Source organism: Castor canadensis, chromosome 4, assembly GCF_047511655.1.
Source record: "Castor canadensis chromosome 4, mCasCan1.hap1v2, whole genome shotgun sequence".
Lineage (NCBI taxonomy): Eukaryota > Metazoa > Chordata > Mammalia > Rodentia > Castoridae > Castor > Castor canadensis.
The window spans coordinates 60,504,742-60,525,697 of NC_133389.1; positions in this window are offsets into that span (position 1 = coordinate 60,504,742).

Here is a 20,956-nt window from a genome sequence, read left to right on the forward strand (position 1 = left end):
TCTTTAATTACCTAATGAAAACATAACCAAGCTGTTCATGTGGTTCACTCCTGTCTTCCTAGATACTTGAGAGGAAGGGATTATAGATCATAGTTTGAGGCCAGCCCAAGCAAACAGTTATTAAGATCCCGCTTCAAACAATAAAAAAATGTAAGCATGGTGCCATGTACCTGTCATCCCAGGTATGCCGAAAACATAAATAGGAGGATCACAGTCCAGGCCAGCCTGGCATCAAAGTGAGACCCTATTCAAAAAATATCTTAAGAAAAGAGGGCTGGTTACATGGCTGAAGAAGTAGAGCACTGGCCTAACAAGCACAAGGCCCTGAGTTCAAACCACAGCACTGCAAGAAAAAGAAAAAGCATGTGGAAAAGTCCATTTCTATTATTAGATATGAACAGACCACAGCCACCAGCAATATTCATGTAACTTTGTAGCTGATGCTGGGTAATGATAAGACATCAGGTAACTGCTTGCCTTTGTTGACTATGTGACTATGTGTGTTAGTCACCTGCTATGACTGTAACAAAATGCGTGAGATATTCAGTTTATTTTCTCTCAGTTTCAGAGGTTCCAGTCCACCATGGATTAACCCCGTTAAGCACATCATGATGGGAACTGCTGATCATGTCATGGCCAGGAAGCAAAAGAGAGGAAGAGGAGGCCCGAGGTCTCACTACTCCCTTCAAGGGAACTCCCCCAATGACCTAAGGACCTCATCTCTCAAAGGTCCCAACACCTCCCAGGAGCACTACCCCAAAGACCAAGCCTTTAACTCTATGGGTCTCCGCAGGACACTCCAGATCCAAATGATGGTAGAGAGGTTTTGTCTTCTCATGGAGATAGAATGGAATGGAACCTTAGCTAAACAATGGTGGAGAACAGAGTTGCTTTATAAATAATTAAGTTGTACAGACAGCCTGAGGTACAGACATTTTCATCAGTGACTGGGACTTGCATTGCCCCAGGTCTGCAGTTCCTGGGTGCTTCACTGTCCCCGTCCTCCCCAGCCAAGTGCCCACTGTACAGATCCTTTTGTCCCACCTTTTCCCAGGAGACTCGGAGCCTACAGGCACCCCGCAGTGCACTAGGTACTTTGCTGTGTTTCCTTACTTATCCTCTCAATAACTCCACAAGGTAGGAGTCATGTTCCCTTTTTCCAGCCAGAGAGACAAAGTGCCCAAAGATTAAGGCGCTGTTTAAGGTGAAACAGCTGGCACTGGCAGAGTTGAGACAGACATTTGGCTGCATATACTTAAACATGTCTCTGCAAAAACACATTGCTTGCCAGACTGTGGGCCAAAGGATTCATTTCTTGCGTATTCTGCATAGAGTTCACAATCTATTTCTTAATTTAAAAACATAATTTAAGTCAGGCATGATGGTGCATGCTTATAATCCCAGCACTTGGAAGTTGAGGCAGGAAGATTGTAACTTCCAAGCCAGCCTGGGCTAAAGAGTGAGACCCTGTATCAAAAACAAAACAAAATTTACAAAGACATCACAGATTTAATTTCCTTTTATTACTCTTTTCTATCATTCGATCTCTTTTTCTCCCTTCCTCTTTTCCTTCTACTGCCTAGGTCTAGGTCTTACTATCTGTAAGTATTTTTGATAAAAGTCAGAGGGAATGATCTCAGACTGAGAAAGCCATTAGTCTCTTCCTGAGTATACAGGATCTCCTGCAAATGCTACTATGTACTACTTCCATAAAAGCAGTGTTGCCCCCAAACCCACAGAGGACAGGCATTGATTGGTGTGGTAATGCAGATATGTTCTTGGAACTATCAAAACTTGTTACAGTACAGTAGACATTCTTTCATGAGTCAGAAAAAAAAGGAATAATTGCTATCGTACAACACACGAAAGGTATTCAAAAGAGCAGGGGATGCTACTGTATTTTTTGCACTTGGGTTTGGCTAGCAATGTACCTTCATGGTTGGGTTATAAGAAACTAGAGTTGGTGTTATTCTTTAATATTTAATAGAACTCTGATTTTTAAAAAAGTTCAAATGGATTTAATTGCAATAAAATAATATAGACTAATGGCTGTAGTGCAAAGGTTTGTTTGGAGTGTAGGCATATATACATGTACATTTTTCCCAGCTCTAAGTAGAAATTGTTTTCAAGCACAACTAGGTATTTATTGTGACTCATTTTATTTAAACCTTCACTTTAAACTCACAAGATTCTCTCTTTCAATCCCCATGCAAAAGGGGGTGAGGTGGTGGGTTGAGAGAAGTCTATTCTTCACCAACAAAGCTACTCAATCTTTTCTTTTGCATTTTTAAAATGCAACGGCTGCCTGATTCCTTGTTCTGGATGCTGCTCAGAAGTGGCTGCTCCCATACACAGGGTGCAGGTAAATAACAAAGATGGTGCCAGAAAACCTCAGGGAAGCCCAGTTCTTCCAGCTGTCCTTTCTGATTGTTGAAAATGGAGGCTTTAGGAACAAAGAGTAGAAGGCAAGCAGTGGAGAAGGATGTTACAGTGTGTGCTGGGAGTCTATTTAGGTGATTTATTAACTGCAGTGCTCTGTCTGGTAGATTTCCTACCCCCCCCCAATTAAGTAAATCCAGTCCCTGCCACTCCCAAGGTTATCATCTTCTTGTAATGCCAGTTGTTTGCACTTGTGTTTTGTTTGCTTCCTTCTTTCAAGTGCTCCCATGCAGAACAGCTGACAAAACGTGACCATGCATTCCATCTTTGGTTAACAAACAAGTGTTGGAAACCAGACACTGTATACCTTTTTACAATCATCCAGTTAAGTTCAAGGCTGCTCATGTTGCTGTATGTGTTTGTATATGTGAACACATGTATGTTGTACATACAAATATAGGAGTGGGCTATGACAGCTTTGGAGCAACTAAATAGGGTTCTCAAGCCAACTCAAACTTCAGGGAAGTGGGTTTCCTACACAAATAGGTAACCAAAACAGACCTCAACTTTCAGAACTGCATAGGCAAGAGTGGGAGACAAAAACTTAGCTAAAAATTCGACCAATTAACTTGTGCTCCTGTTTCCTAAGGAATGTGTGTGCTCAGGAAGAGAAAACATTACCATCTTACTCATCAAAGAAGAGAAGGCATTGTTTTATCTCTTTCTCTAGAAGTTTCAGGAATTTCCATTATATCCTGTGTGGATGGAAACATCTTCAAAGATAATCTGACTGTCTTATCAACCATACATTCTTTATACATCTACTTATATCAAGGAAGGAGTCTTTATTTAAAATGCTATTGTTTGGGAATCAATGTTTTGACATCAGCTGACAATATTTATGGCCAGAAAACCTCCCTCCAATGTTTTACACATCTACTTGGACTTCATAAACTTTCAAATATGATTTTGAGGCAGGCTAGAATTAGGGAAAGTTCAGGACTTTTTAAGACCATATGGGCTGATTTACAGCACCCTGCACCCCCTCCCTGACCATCACTTCTGAGCCCAGAGAGCTCCATTTCAATTGCAAACCCTTTGTTAAACTAGAGTGGAAATTTCCTTCCTCATGGGCATGGGGTACCTGAGAATTAACACAGGTGTATGCAGGAATCTGCCCAGCTCCTCCCCCTGGCCTGAAGGCCAATGGAGACTGGAGTGACATGTGCTTTCTCCTGACCTCCAAGTTAAGGATGATGTAAAAATGACCTAAAGTAAAATCTTTCCCTTTTTTTCTGGCAGGCGGTGCTTCCATCCCGCCAGGCAGAGGCCTCATCTATACTTTCCTTTCCCTTTTCCTATAATGAAACTCTGCTATTTCCCTCTCTATACTCAAGTGTTCTGCTTGGATTCTTCATGGCCAGAGCACAAGAACAAAGATCGTTTTGTTAGAATCACCAGCGACTTCAACACTTTACATGGTTAGTTGCAGGAACTACTGGCTGCTGGATCTGATTGGGTATGTGGTATTTCAGGGTGATGAATGGACTCCCCCCCTTTTATTTGTCTGTATGAGTTATTTTCTTTTGCACCAACAAGACAGCTCTTATGTTTGTGCTAATTAAACCAGAGTTTTGGACCTAGGGCCCAACTCCTGAGAGTCCATATGCTAGGTCCAGCCACCGCCCCAAATGCCAAGTAAAGAGGCGTGGTGAAGGCAGAGAAAGGAGGTTTATTACATGGCTTGGGACAGGTCGTGGTAGAGGCAGAGTAAGCACTCAGCTCGTCTTCAGCCATCTTCAGGGTGCAGACATGAGCTATAGGTTTAAGTAGACAAAAGAACTGGGAGCAGGAACAAAGATGTGCAAAATTAAACAGTCCCAGTCATAGATGTGTTCTGGTTGACCATTATCTCACTTCAAGGGTTCCCAGAGGGTTCTGGAGAAGATGTTACCACTGTCATCACTGGAAGGAAGCAATCTGGTTCCCATGAGATGATTGCTCCTGCTCCAGGGTGCAGCCTCATAGGTAATTGTCCTCATTTGGAGGGGTGGGCTGTCCTGCAAGTCTCCACTGTTCCTTGTGGGAAGTTTCAGTCCCTTCTCATAAAGATGTTATCAGTTCTGAAATCCAAGGTGATTGCAAAGTGACTGTAAAGAGAATGGCTAAGAACAAAGACAGATATAAAATGAAGTCAGGGATGCCAAGCTTCTTCTGTTTTTAGTTTTTTCATGTGCCAGAGAAAAGAGTCAGTGCTTTTCAGCAAAAGCAATTTGAGTGCCTTTTACACTAAAAGGGTGAATTTGTGGAATATTGGTGTAGGAATTGAAAATTTTAGTCAGACAAGAGCTGACTAACAGTACATAGAAAAGTGTGACACCCATCTACAATGGTCACATATGGCTGTGTAGTCTGGAGAAGGAGCTAGGATGAACACAGAGTAAGGAGCAGAAGGAATCTGGTGTTAATCAGAGAAGACATCGTCTGTGTAGTTAGTTTGTGGATTCCCACCTGGCCAGGGGCAGAGTTGAGGGTATAGCACTTGTAGAGACAATCAGAGAGCCCCAAAATTCTGGATGTGGATTATTTTCCTTTATCTTGTGCTGACTAGTATCACCAGAGACCTCTAGTTTCAAAACAAACAACTCCCTTAAAAAATAGTGTCTGTCTTTGTCTGTTTGTGCTGCCATAACAAAACAGCCAACACTGGTTAATGTATAAATAATAGAAATTTATTTCTCACAGTTCTAGAAATCCAAGATCAAGGCTCTGGCATAACCAGTGTCTGGGGAGGGCTCCCCTCCATGATGATGTCTTTTTACTGTCTTCACACAGCAGCAGCAATGGTGTGTCCTCACATGGTAGAGGGCAGAAGGGCGAAAGGGGCTAGCTAATTCCCTCAGTCATTTCTGAAGGGCAGCAAACACTTCCTAAAGGCCCCACCTCTTAATAGTATCACACCGAGTCTTGGGTTCTGGCACATGAATTTGGTGGGGGAGGAGGACACATGCATTCAAACCATAGCAGCACCCCTGCTCAAAATCTTATATCTGCATTATGCATTACTGAAGAATTTAAATATTGCAGATTCATTTTCTTATCAAATCCTGGAATGTGTGCTCAGCATGCTTTTGGTGTCTTACCCTTTTTACTCCCAGAATGATAAATTCAGGGCCGTATCTTAGTATATTATTTTGGTATAACAAACCAAGAAACACCAACTTAGGAAATCGCACTTTCTTCTTCTTCTTCTTCTTCTTCTTCTTCTTCTTCTTCTTCTTCTTCTTCTTCTTCTTCTTCTTCTTCTTCTTCTTCTTTTTTCAAAAAAAGACTCACATTCACTTACATGGTGAATACAAAACGTTTTCCATTCTTTCTCCAACTCTTGACCTGTGATGGTGTTTTTTGTTTGCTGTTAACTGAGTCTGTTCTTGATCACTGGGCCATTGCTCCATGCAGGCTCCTAGGCTCAGGGCCCGTCCCATGAGGCCTGCTACTGCCTTTGGCAGTCCCTTTGCCACCTCACTGCCATGGACCCATTTCACCGTGACCTTCTAGTTGACTTCACTCCCCAGTACTAGGACATGAGGAACAGGGATGAGGCAAACATGCCTGGCACTGCCAGGCCAGAGGTGGGTCTGAGGGCCCCATCGTGACCTTCCCTGAGAAGCTGAACTTATGCTCCTTGCTTGTGTTTATAATTATACCCAGACATGTCAGTTCAATTCGCCTTGCTTCAATCCTTGTTTATCAAATCAAATTAGAATAGAATGACCTCAAATAGACACATGTAAGAATGCTTAAAACAAGCTGGTACCAGTGGCTCACACCTGTAATCCAAGTTACTTGAGAGGCTGAGATAGGGAGAAGTTGGTCAGCCAAGCAAAAACGTTCCGAAGACCCCATCTCAACAAAAAGAAGTTGGTTATGTTGGCTCGTGCCTGTCATCCAAGTGACCAGAAACAACAGAAAGCTTGAAATAGGAAGGTTACAGTAAAGCTTGAAATAGGAAGATTACAGTCCAGGCTGGCCCAGGCAAAAAGTGAGACCCTATTTCCAAAATAACCAGAGCAAAACAGGGCTGGAGGTGTGTCTCAAGCAATAGAGTACCTAACTAGCAAGCACAAAGTCCTGAGTTCAAACCCCAGTACCACCGGAAAAAAAACCAACAGAATGCTTACAACAGTTTCTGGTACACAGAAAATGTTATATCAGCTAGGTGTAGTGGTTCACATCTGTAATCCCAGCAGACAGGAGGGAGAGGCAGGAGGGTTGACACTTCAAAGTCACCCTGGCCTACATAGGGAGACCCCGTCTCAAAATGCCAGAAAAAAAAAAAAAAGAAGAGAGAAAGATAAGTAATATCTTATAGCCAAACACTATTGCCCATTGACTACTTATTCATTTACTGCTGCTGGGCTGGAACCCAGGGCCTTTGCATGCTGAGCACGTGCTCCTTCACTGAGCTGCACTTCCAACTACTGTATACTTATTTTCAACAACAACGAACAATTGGATGCCTAGCAGAAGCCAATCCAAGGATATCAAGATGTCTGAGGGGAGGCTTTGTAAGGCAAAATGTGTTGGCTAAACATCTCTCCTGTGCATGGCCTGGTGACCATGGGTTCATCTAACGTTACTGGAGTGGTACTTGCTTCCAAGGGAAGCAACAGTCATCCTGGGGAGGAGAAGTGGAAGTGCTTGGACAAAGGCAGGTGTCCAAAGCGTTCAGAGAGTACGGCTGAAGCTCTGAGTGCAAGAAGCCAGACTCTGCAGGGGATGTCCTAATGTCAAAGGATACTTTTTTTTTTTTTTTGGCAATACTGAGGGTTGGCTTATAGTTGTTTTTCAAATAGGGTCTCAAGCCAGGTGCCAGTGGCTCACACCTGTAATCCTAGCTCTTCCGGAGGCAGAGATCAGGAGGATCAAGGTTTGAAGCCAGCTAAGGCAAATTGTTCCTGAGACCCTATCTTTCAAAAATCCATCATAAACTAAAAAGGGCTGGTGGAGTGGTTCCAGGTGTAAGCCCTGAGTTCAAATCTCTGTACAGTAAAAACAAAAAATAGGGGCTAGGCTTTTGCCTGGGCCAATCTGTAACTGTGATCCTCCTGCTTCTGCTTCTCCAGTAACTGGAATTATGTGAATGAACCACCATGCTCAGCTAATTTTTGATACAGGTCTTGAACCTTTGCCCAGGCTGGCCTCCAACCATGATAAAAGGTATTTTTTAAATGTAAAATAATTACTCTCTTATTTAACAAACACACAACCATGATTTGATTTTAGTTGTTAATTCATGATAGAATCATTAAGATGTTAAGAAATTACAAAAAAGGATCTAAAGACAATGAAGAATGCTGAAAGAAATTTGTTAATATATGCAAAGGTGGCCTCTTCTCCAGGTGAGAAATGAATTGACTCTCCCCCCTGGAAAAAATTCATTTGCATCAACACTGTGGGGGCAGGGGGGAGAAATGACCCAAGCCTTGTATGCACATATGAATAATAAAATAAAAAATAAAAAAATAAAAATCACTTCAGTGTTCTGGAAAAGGAACATGGTACCCCTGTTTGTTCTTCAGTTACAGCATGCCAGGTTGTAAACCAAGAACTTTAAAAAAAAAAAAACAAAACACTGTGGGCAAGAATTGTTGGAATTGCTATTAGCGTGTTTATTTTGTTTTGTTTTACAGTTTATAGAGTTACAGGGACTAGGGCATGGCTCAAAGGCAGAGTGTTTGCCTAGCATGTGTAAGGCCCTGGGTTAAAGTACCAAAAAAAAAAATCAAAACAATTTCCTAGTTATAACTTAGCTCTGTCAAATATGGTGAGAGCATAGACCTTGTAGGATCAGATAATCCTAAATAGTGTGTAACTGCATCTATTGAAAGTGTACCATGTCCTCACCAAAACTCTCGTTAATACTGAATTCCCCGTGTGAAGAATTGAGGGGTGGGAACGGTAAGGTGACTGGCTCATGAGAGCCCTGCCCTCAGGTGTAGGTGTAGGTTAGCCATCCATGGGTCTATGGATAAATGAGCTGATGGACCCAGTCCACCCAGGTCTGCTATAAAAGCCAGTTTAGCTCTGTGTCTTGTATGCAGCTCTTATTACCATGTGATGCCCTGTGCCGTGCTGGGACTTTGCAGAGTTCCCACTAACAAGAAAGCCCTCTCTACATGCTTTGCTTCATATCTTAAATGTGCACTAAAGGTCCACATTTTAAAGGCTTTATTCTCCGCGTGGTGGTATTGGGAGGAGGTGGTACTGAGGCAGACTAAGATAGAAAAGGTTCGGAACTCTTAAAACATATATGACTTAATATTGTATTTCAGGTCATACATTCTCTGAGCCTTCTTTTCAATTGCAAACATATGCAGATTATTCATACCCTGGCCCAGGGGTAACTCAAACCATCCCCACCTCAGCCTGGGGACCACCCATGCCTCACTGCACTCATTGATTATTGGTGGTTGGGAATCACCAGGTTCTTCCCTTCCCATCGGTTAGCATAGGTTTTAAAAGCACCAGGAAATAGGAAGAGGGCCCTTCTTTTTTTTTTCTCTCTCTCTCTGCTTCTGCTTCACACCTGGCCCATCATGGCTGTTTATAACTTTCCCATAACTTTTAATAAACTCCATTACCTCCCTTACTACATTCATGTGTCCTGCCTGGATGCTTCCATGAAAGACACCAAGAATTTGGGAATCTTCTGATCAGACACTACAGGAGCCCACTACAACAGTACAAGGAGGAGGTAGGGCCTTGTTGCAGGTGTGCAGGTCACTGAGAGTATGTCTTTGAAGGAGATTGTGGGATCCTGGTTCCCTCCCCTTTGTGTTGCTTCCATGGCCTTGAGGTAAGTGGTTTTGCTCTACCACATGCTTCTGCCATAATGTGTTTACCTCCACCATCACTACCACCACCACCACTACCACAAGAGGTCTGGAAGCAACGGGTCCATTCCATTGTGGACGAGAATCTCTGAAACTATGAACCCAAATAGACCTTTTCTCTTATTAAGTTGACTATCTCAGGTATTCCCTATAGTAACGGAAAGCTAGCTAACACTCCAGATATTACCCCTAGGCCTTAGATTTCCAGCATCTACAATGATAAGAAATAAATCTTTTCTTAATTACCTGGCCTGAAGTATTGTTTTAGCAAAAGAAAATAGGCTGAGACATCTAATAATACATCCATGTTAAAGTCTTGGATGATTTCTCAGTAATGAACTTGGAGGGGGAGCAGAGAGGTGCACACAGGCAGATGAGAGGAAGGGACCCTGAGAGGTGGAGTCTGTGGCATGGCCTCTTACTGGGCTTCTCTCTTAGCAGTGACCATCAGGGACCCATGGTCAGCACTCTTACTTTAGGACTCCAAGTTAAGAGAGCCAACTCTTTTTGCTCAAGGGCCAAACAGCCCCAGGACTATTTAAACACATTAAGCTTTATCACTATTTGCACCTTGCTCAAGGTCACAGGCGGCAGAGCTCTTTTATCAGAGTCATTTCCTATTTAATAATAGCTGAAGGCAAGACAATGCAAACGGGGGATAGATGGGGAGGGCAGGAGATGCTGGGTATTTATCTACAAGGTTATAGGAAATTCTCTCTCTTGTTTCTTGTGGATGTCAGAGCAACCCTACAGGGTGAGGAACATTAGCTCCAATCTTCTTAGGAGGAAACTGAGAGCGGAAGGAATTTTCCCAGGGTGAAGCTTGGAGAGGGAACCACTGAACTCTGCCTGTGTTGGGGTTTGGGCCAAGGACCTCGATCAGGGCTCGGGGGGGCCTGGGAGTGGAAGTGGGCCAAGATGATGAGAGATGATGGATGCTGAAGAGTTTGCACCTGACCTTGACTTTCCAGCAAGAATACAGACTGGCTATTATCTAAGTGGGGCTTCATCACTGTGTGGCAGAAGGGCTAAGAAATCGATCAGATGAGAAGGCTCAAGATCTGTTTATGGTATTTTATCCTATTTTGTCTTGACTTATCATCTGACCTAGGGAAAGACGATTGGAGCAAGACTACTTCCCAAGGTTTTTCCTAGCACTAGTGTTAGAAAACTCTTTTCTGAATTGTTTTCCTCTCCTTTCTTTTGTTTTTTACAATACGGGGATTGAACCCAGGGCCTAGCACAGGCGAGGTAACTGCTCTACCACTTGAGCCACACTCCCAGCTCTTTTGTTTTTCTTTTGTATTTGTCTCACTAACTTTGAGCTTGTTGTAGACTTGTATAGTCTCTGATCAGAAGATTCCCAAATTCTTTTGGCCCTTGTGGAAGCATACAGGCAGGACATATGGTTGTAGTAAGGAAAATAGCAGGATTACAGCTAAGGTGTCTGCCTGGTGGAATAGAGGCGCTGCGTGCAGGAGCAAAGGGGAAAATTTTAATTTTAGGTCATTTTTACATCACCCTTAAGCTGGAAGTGGCCTTTGGGCTGACTCATGAATACACATATGCTAATTTTCAGGTACCCTAAGTCCATATGGGAGGAAATTTCTCCTCTAACTTATCAAAGGATTTGCAATTGAGATGGAACAATCTGGGCTCAAAGGGGATGGGTAAAGGAGAGATGAGTGAGGTGCTCTAAATCAGGCTGTGTGGTTTTTAAAAGTCTGCCTCAGGCTAGTCTTGAACTCACTCACCATCCTTCTGCCTCCACCTCCTGAGTAGCTGGGATTACAGACATGCCCTACTATACCCAGCTAGAAAACTGTTGATTTGTAGTCAGTGACTCTAAAAACTCAACAAGGTAACTGAAAACAATAAGCAGAGCCTGACAGCAAGTTCCACCCAAAGAAGGAAGTCAACTCAGATATGGATACTTCTACCGAATATCTGGTTAAATGAGACCTTCCTTTCTGATCAGAAAACATGGGAGACTGTGATGCTTTCAGGATGCAAGACTGTTTGTTTAGGTTTTTTGAGTCAGGGTCTTGCTCCATAGCCCAGGCTGGCCTCAACTCACTATTTTGCCTCAGCCTCTTGAGTGCTAGAATTGCAGGCATGTGCCATCATAGTACTATGGGATACAATTATTTGTTAAGCTTTTTAAAGACATCTTTGGTGTTGATTATTTTGTGACTGAGAGGCCAAAAGGTCATGTCCTGGTTCAGTGGAGACTATAGCCTGGATATTATTTATGTTCTGCTATCTCCTCTAGTTCCTGGGTCCTTCTCCTGCCTCAGTGTCAGTGGCCTGCCTTCTGTTGTCACTGCAGGTTTTCTCAGACTCTTCTCCTCCTCAGTTGACTGTGAGACCTCAGCGGGAGGCTGCTGGAGGCAATCCTGCAGGTAAGCATAGAATAAAAAAGTAGGCCAGGAGATGTGGCAAGTGCTTGAGAAGCCTGAGACTGTCTTTGGGCTGGTTTTTAGCCACCTATGTGGGAGTAAACCTTCCAGCTAGCCTGGACCAATATCACACAGTGTGTCTGTCACAGTCACCCTGCCTGTCTGGTCTCCATTTTCCCCCAGTGCTTAGGCCATTGGGGAAAAACATGCAATAAATTTATCAACTGATAAGCCCAAAGAAATCTTTACTTTTTAAACCCCTCTCCTAAACACTGGCCTATTTAGAATACTTTATCTAAGAATGTCAGGTTTCCAAATCCCAGGTCTGATACCAAGATTTCCAAGACCAACATCATTACAAAGTGGATACAAAACTTGGCAGGAAGCTTGCAACTCATTTATTTAGTAAATATTTCAGGAGAATCAACCATGTGCCAACACTACTCTAACGGCAGGTAATATAACAGCAAAAGTCCCTGACTTAATGGATTTGTAGTCAGTGACTTTAAAACCTCTAATGGGGCAAGACAGAAAATAAACAAGCATAGGATATGAAGAAATATGCAAAAACATAAGACAAGGATGAGGGATAAAGGATGTGAATATATTCAGGATGTCATAGAAGCCTCTTTAGTAAAGGGGGCATTTAATAAGCAGGATTTGAATGACGTGAAGGAACAGGTTGTTCCTATTTGGTCAGAGGTTCTGGGCAGCAAATGCAAAGATCCTGAGGCTTGTGAATTTTTCTATTTAGTGGGCAGAATAGCATGGGGGACACTGTACCTGAAGTGAAATGATTAAGACAGTAAGTAGTAGGTGGTGAGGTCTGATGGGTAGATGGGGAAACCCAGATCAAAGTAAAACTTATGGGCCACAGTGAGAGTCAGGGACAGGTGAGAGGTTTAGAGGTTTTAGATCACTGGGGAGCATGTCTTCAAAGTAGATTATGGGAACTTGATCTTCACCTTTTCCTATCTTTTGTATGTGGCCATGATGTGAATGGGATTCCTCCACTACACACTCCCTCCATGATGAGCTGCCTTTCCACAGGCCCAACACAAGAGTCAGTTCATGGAATGAAACCTTCAAAATAAAACTTTCTGTCTTTTAAGTTCATTATTTCAGGTATTTTGTTACAGTACTAGAAAGCTGACTAATTCACTATTGTTTCCAATAAGAAGGGACAAGGTCATCAGGTAAGAGCTAGCCATAATCAGAAGATAGGACCAAAGTTAAGTATAATAAGACTTCTGTCCTCACAGAATCACTGTTCTGCTCATGAAGCAAACCTATAGGTAAAATACCCGTAGAATTGAGTATGCTGAGGACTGCAACAGATGTAGGCATAGGATATATGGGAAGTGTGGGAGGTCCACTAAAACCAGGCTGGGCATATCAAGCAAAGCCCCCACAAGCAATCATGTTGGAGTTGAGACCAATTGGGAATTGACCATGTGGGGGCTGAGTGTGCACATGGCATGCCTAGAAAAGGACTTTCTCAGTCCTTCCACTGGAGTCACGATTCCTGCTAAAGCCAGAGACAATGGGGCTGCCACCATGAGCAGGACCAGGGGGAGAAGGAAGGGACTGAAGCCTGGCATATGGAGGCCAGGTTGGCTCTCGGTTTGGGAATCTGCATGTGCCTCAAATGGGCACATGTTTTTTAATTCATCTACCCAGCAGGGAGTGCTTTCTTGTTCTAATTGTCATCAGTTGCCTGATAGGCCAGGAGAACCCAGTTACATATTGGTGGCTCTTCATCATACTTCAGGGTATTTGCTCTAAGAGATCCACTAAAAAGAAAGGACTTACTAAGCTAGGTTTGACCTCCATAGCACAAGTGTGAGGTGAGCCTACTCAACCTCCAGTTGAGCATTTAGAGTAAGGGAAGCTAAGTTCTGATTTGGAAATAGGAAGACATCCTTACTCTTTTGAGACTTGAGGCCTTCCCAATTTGTCTTGGTTCCTGCCTGGTCTTTGGCGCTTAGGCCGGGAGGTTGAGGACCAGGGAGGGTGCACAGGCCCATAGTACAAAGTATTTCAGGTTCAAACAGCAATTCATGTTCAGCCATTCTCTACTTTACCCTGGAAGCACTTCAGACCTGGTCATGGGTGATAAAGTTGAGCAGCCATAAGACTGGATGACTCAAGAGGACTGTATAACTTTAAAAACTCTACAAGGTCAGAGACCAGGGGTTGGCACATGGTAGATGCTCAATATATGTCTGAAAAGTGAACGTGTGAGTGAATGAGTGAGTGAATGGTCTGGGCCAATAACAAACGGTCCTCAGGGAGGAGGTCTGAGTAGCTGTAGGATACACTAGGAGGAAGTGTGGGTATGGGGGAAGAGGGAGCTACTGCTCAGGGTGGGAAATGTAAGCTTTCTGCAATTCTGCAGGACTGCTTTTACTGTCATTACCATTACCAGCACTGCCTCTGTCAGGATGGTATTGCTTGGAAAGCAGTTATCACACTGATAGCTAGCAAATAATTAAGTTGATTAGAGCTTTAAAAGTTTGTTCTCTGACAAAGTAAACTTTATGCATCTAGCTGTTCATTGAACATTATTTGAAAATTGCACTGTGCACATTACCATCTCATGTACCTCAGCACCATTAGATTGGCATTAGTACTTACTAAGGAAATTTTTATGATGAGTGCTGATAAACTCCCAAGACAAATGAACCCGACACATATGTGAATGCCCCATAAAACAAACCCTATTGGGCTTTCACTTGAACATTTTTACACTCATGATGAAATGTTTTTCTCAGCACATAAAACTAGACAATCAGTTTATGAAGATGGTGTTTTTTATCAGCACCCAATAAACTAGGAAAAATAGAAATATAATATATACTATGTGGCAGTTGAAAGTAAATAGGTTTTATAGCTCCTGCCGTGAAATATCTTTTTAGCTGAAATCTGGGACAATCCTGAAAATTTCAAATGAAATTTTGTCAATATCATTTAAGAAAGAGTCTTTGAGAATTTGCATTTATTTAGAGAGCTGGTAGTCACCAGATTATATATGAGAGTAATGATAATTTTTAAAAGAACAGAAGCATTCAATATGTATTTATACACTTTTAAATGTTAAGCATATACTATAAAATAGAATAATACCTATACAAATGTATTAATCAGCTTCCCATCGCTGACAAAACACCTAAGATAATCAACTTACAAGGAGAAAACGTTTATTTTGGCTTACAATTTTGAAGATTTCAGTCCATCATAGTTATTTGGTGTTTGGTTGGTTCATTGGTTTTGGGCCTGTAGCAAGTCAGAATATTGTGGCAGGAACACATGGCGGAGGAGGCTGATTATTTCATGCACCTGTAAAGTAAAGAAAGGGTCTGGAATCCCAGTGTTCCCTTCAAGGCCATGCCCCCAGTGACCTAACTTCCTACCAATACTTCCCACCGCTTAAAGTGTCTACCACCTCACAATAGCACAATGGGTGGTTGGAGGATGCTTCTCTAAGTCATAGCAATAAACATATGTAAAAATGACCTGTCTCTTCAGAACACAGAGGACAAGGTATTTGCCTATTAGAGAATATTAGAGATGGTAAAGATGCATGTTATTTAGCAGCCTCCTTCTCCACTCAAACACCTCCCACAGTGCCATGTGGGAGAAGACACTAAAAAGGAAGACCTTGGAAGCTTCATGAATATCCCCACCTATTTGTAGCACCAGCCTAAACTCCATTAAGGCCAAAAAGATCCACTCATTTTTCAGCCCATAAAGTTTTCTGTTCTACATTTAAAAAAATTAAATGGTTATTATCATATGGGTTGAGGTTACCAAGAAAATTTGAATAAATGAATAATAGCTTAATTTGTCAAATAAAACGAGGAGCCACCAAACATGGCTTATAATATTTTCCAGCAAAAGGTTTGAAATGGATGAAGCATTCTTGGAATCCCTGAGTGTGGGAGTGTGACTGTCAGAGAATGGATGGTGCATGGCAATTCCCCAGCATTGTGGACAGGGAGGTGCAAACCACAGAGTGTGTCGTGCTCAATCATACTTCATCTTCATGATATTCTTCTCTGAACTCTACAGTGTGCCTACAAATTTCCTGAGAGCAAAATTTATTTTTCAAGCGTCAGAAGTGTAGTTGAAAAATCAATTTTGGATGCTTAAATCATACGAGTTTGAGTTGCCATCCTATTAAAAAAATTATTGCTGGGGGTGTAGATAAAGTAGTAAAGCACCTGCCTATTAAACAGAAGGCCCTCAGTTCAAACCTCGGTACTGCAAAATATATGCATGTATTTCATGAAATATAAGCTAACATGAAAATGTTCAAGGCTGTGAAAGCACAGTGTGCTAAAATCTGGGCAACTGGAGCTCTTGGCTGCCAATAAAGCACAGGAACTTCCCTCTGAGTCACCCAGTATTTCCTTCATCCAAGGCTACAGATAAACCAGAGTCAAAGCTGGAGTTTCAAAACTTGAGCAGGAAAAACTCTAGTACTACAACTCAACCCCAATGAAGGACAAGGAGGACCAAAGGTGGAAAGGAGTCACCAGATAAATAAAAGTGGAAAAGAAGAAACATTTTTGGGATACTTAGTGTGTGCCAGAGGCTTTAAATACTTGTCTCATTTATCTCTCATAATAGCCTAGGTGTTATTATTTTCCATTTACAGATTGGAATCTTCAAGCTAAGAAAAGCTGAATGAATCATCCACAGTTACTCACAGAGCTGAAGTGAGTGTGTGGGCCTGAGGATTTTTCTCTTGTTGATTCCTTAAGAGTGTAACACATCCAACTATCACACATAGACAGGGAAGAGAAATGCCTGCATATCTGGGGTTAGTGAGTACTTCCTCAGTACCAGGCTTTGTGATAAGCACCAGAGTTTAAAGGACAGATCATCCCAGCCCTTGATGGTCAAGAAGCAGCATCAACTCTTTTTTATCACAGCCAAAAGCCTCTAACTAAGTCTCAGCCTCTTCCTATCATGATAAGTGTGGTCCAGAGATGTCTAAAATAATAGAAAGTCTGCTGCTCTGTTGGAGTGGTCAAACTGTGCCAAGTAATGTTAGGTTATTGAGAGAATCTGAAGCAAATAAGAACTTGACAGAATAAATATACCCAAAGATTGAATCACAGGTCTTTCTGGAATTGCTATACTGTTACAAGGAATTAGTATTAATTTTTCCAGTAAGAGGTAAATCATATCCAAACAGACAACATGTGGGCAATGCACATCCCCAGTTGATCTACCCAACCAGGTCTTCATTTTCTGCCTGATATGGATGCTTGGGAAAGCCAGACTCTCAAAAAAGAGGCTTCTCCTTTGAGTACTAAAGAACAAAGACATGGCTCCTAATGTCATAAGTGAGCTGTCAGAAACAGGCATGCTTGTGTCTTTCCACAAAGCCAGAATTTATTGAGCAATAATAAATTCACATGCTACACTAACGCTGTTGGCATGAATTCACCAAGTACTGCAGATTTCTCTTGATAGCCATGAGTCATTGGCAATTGGGTTCTTTTATTCCAATTTTATTTACTAATATTAATTCTCAGGTAAAAAATTATAATTCATACAATGATTTATAGGATATAGAATGACTAAGAACAAGTTAAAATAACTCAAAGAGGCTTTGCTGAAAGCAAAAATAGAGCTCTGATACAGATGCAATGAGCTACTGCAGGTGGTATGATAAGACATTAGCCTATCTAACCAGGGACAGAACTGTTGTGGCACAGGGATGTCAGAGCATAAGGCTGGTTTTAAGGAGCTAAGATGGTTCAAGATACAGAGCTGATTCCAGGCTTAGTGAGTCTAGAAGGACAGCAATTTCAGTGGGTCATATTAATAGGGGACTGTGCTGAGCTGAAACTCTAGGGGCAGAGTTGGGAGTTTATTGCTTATTGATCTATGACATGTGCACCATATTGTTTGATAATGGGTTAATGAATGCCACCTTACCCCTGTGTTAGGTGGCCCCCTTTAAATGGTCCAAGTGAGGGGGTTGCATCATTTGTTGGTCTGGTGTGTTGAATAACCTCATGGGCCTGGGTTTCATGATATGCTTTTGATATGCCCATGTGTTCATGTGTTCTTGATTTAGTTTGATAAGCTCAAAGGTGGTAATAATTTATTCAAATAAATGTTATTTATCAGTCTGCCTCATGCTTTGTGCTGGACAGACAGATAGTGGTTGTTTACTTGGACAAACAACATGTGGAGTCATTCTTCCTCAGCATTTGTACTGAAAATGGAGCAAACTGACCTGAGTCACTCAGAGAAAGGCACAGCCTGAAAGCTACTGTTCTTTACAATATGTAGTAACTTTGGAGCAGGGCACAGCCTGACCTCCACATTGGAGCTATTGCAGATGTGGCCTAGACTCTGCTTTGGATGCTAGGATGGGTATGTGTTCATCAGTTTTCTCATTCAAATACCTGAGAGAAACAATTTAAAGAAGGAGAGATTTACTTTGGCTAACGGTTTCAGAGGTTTCAGCCTGTGATCATTTAGCTCCACTATTTCCAGGTCATGGTGAGACTGAATATTATGGCAGAGAGCATGAAGTGGAGCAAAGCAGCTCACCTCATGGTGACCAGAAAGCAGAGAGAGAAGATAGGTTGGGGAGAAGGTACATCCTTAGAAAGCACATTTCCAGTGACCTACTTTCTCAACCAGACCCCACCTTTTAAAAATGCCATCAAACTGCGAATTCATCAGTGGATTAATCCCATTGATTGGGTCAGAGCCCTCAGGATCTAGTCACCTCTCAATAATTGTATCCACCAGTGTGGAGCTCAGCCTTCAATACATGAGGCTTTTGTTGCGGGGCGGGGGGGGGGGGGGGGCAGGAACGACACTTCAGGCCCAATCATATGGATTAACATAAGATAGACACAACATATTTTTCAATGGTTTCTGGAGTTTTCTGCTTACTATTTCTCAAGTTCTTATGTCAAAGGGAGAAGTAATTTCATCTTTTCTACTTTGTTCCATCAGGCTAGGCAAAAGGATTAGTAGGTAACTTGACATTTACATTTTAACTGCTCATTATGTTAACAATCCCCTCATTGTTTTCTGGAATGCTGCGAGTGTTTCATTTCTAAACAATATTTTTCCTCCAGGACTATTTTCTCTTCCTATCTACTATTTATTGGTTTCTCTCAAGAAGATTCTGTTACCTCAAAGTCACCAAGGGCCAGCCAAATTTGTGTTTTTATGAGGCCTTTAAAAATGTTTTGATAATTTTCAGTGGTTTGTTTTAATCAAAAGACTGAGGAGATGTGGTTGGGAAAGGGAAGTAAATAGAAGATTGAAACATTAGTCATAAAAGTAGTACACGGTTGTGCTGCTGAGAATGGGTAGCCTTGCCCAATAGGGCCACTACATGAAGGACTATTCCTTCTAATTGCTGAGAAATGTCCTTATCAGAGACCCCCCCGCCCTAGCCTGTTTCTAAACCCTACCCCAAAATGGTCACCAAGATAATCATCAATAAGCAGTGTCATGCTTTTTTTTTTAAACAGATAATGAGAAATGCCAGGAAGGAGAAGGCTACTTAAACACACAGCATTCCCGTGGAGCCCATGTCCTCTCCTTCTCAGCTCCCACCTGGCACAGACCGTTCCTGGCAGCCTCCTGCACAGCAGCTGTTCAGCTACCTGACAGCTGAGGGCTTAACCAGCCACTGCTTGTTTTTGCTATATCCCGAGGTAACAAGGATAGCAATGCTGGAGGGCCTGGCAGAACCAACAAGGAGAGAATGAGCAGTGATTCATGGGAAAGTGAAAGCCTCTCTAGAATTCCCGAATTCTGCCAGCCCTACCTGAGCAGCACCAGACCCATTCTTCTTTGTTATTTGAGTTATTTGTTGGGTTCCTAGATTCTTGTCTCATCTGACCCTGCTGGTCAGGTTGTAACCAACTTGTGGCTATGGTACTCTCACTTTAACTATTTCTTAACTTTTTCCCTTATGCCAATCCCTGTCCTGGGCCAATGACGGGGGAGTAACAAATAGTCTTTGTCCAAAAGAATATTCTAGAGGATGAAAATACCATAAACAAGTAAATAATACAATATAATGGTGATTAGGTAAGCATGAAGTGCTTAGAATCAGAGAGGAAGATGGGATAATTGTTCTTAGGATTTTACCACGGCCTGAGCAACAATGGAAAAGTTCCTGTGTGGCTGGGGTGCATTTAGGGGTAGGAGGTAGCAGGCTGGCCAGCTGTGTCTTAATATGAATGCCAGGTGCATTAGTCAGGGTTCTTAACAGAAACAGAATCAATAAGATATCCAGTAAGACATTTATTATAAGACACTAGCTCATACAATTATTGAGGCTGAGATGTTTCATGATCTACCATTAGTGAACTGTAGATCCAGGGATGTTGTGGTATAGGCCTAAGAAGTATGAAGGCCTGAGAGCCAGAAAGTGAATGGTGTCCATTCCTGTCTAGGCATGCAAGCCTGACAACACGGAAAGTTCAGGGAAGATAAAACTCCACATCCCAGCTTGAGTAGTCAGGCAGTATAAGCTCACCTGCTTCTGCCTTTTGTTCTATTTGGCCCTCAGTGGGTTGGATGGTGCCCACTCACACTGTGGGAGGTGATACTGGTGTTGGGTGTGGATCCAGAATCAGGTGAAGACTCAACAGTGAGTAGACACAAAGCAACAGGACTTTATTAAGGAAAGAAAGGGTAAAGACTCCACATGGGAGGGGCTGGAGGAAGGTGACCAAAGCCATAGCAGGCAGACCGGAAGGGTATTTATGCGACTTTTGGCTGGTTTTGGAGGGGTTGGAACTTTGTGTCTCTTTCTGATAGGTGGACAATTCCACCTATCTCTTTGATAGGTGGATTTGAAAGAATCCCTTATGTGAGTTTGGGCACAAAGATTTAGAGATACCTGATTGGTATGTTTAAAGTGTTCCTTTTATGGTTTTGGTGAAATCTGGTGCCAAGAACATTGTTTCAAGGCTACTCCCTCCTCCCCCTTCTTTGTTGTATCTCTGCTTCTTAAAGATGTGTGTGTTGCCATGCCCACACTCTTTACCTTCCAGTTGACTTTTGATCTGTGTTATCACTGCTTCTACCAAGATGACTCCTATGAAAGGCAAATGCTAACCTTATTCAGTCATCAATTCAAATGTTAATCTCTTTCAGAAACCTCATTGACCCCTTCAGACATAATGTTGAACCAAACATCTGTACCTGTCATTATCCAATCAAGTTGACACAAAATTCACATCCACACTTGGAGAGACTCCTACCCCCACCCCGGTCCTCACC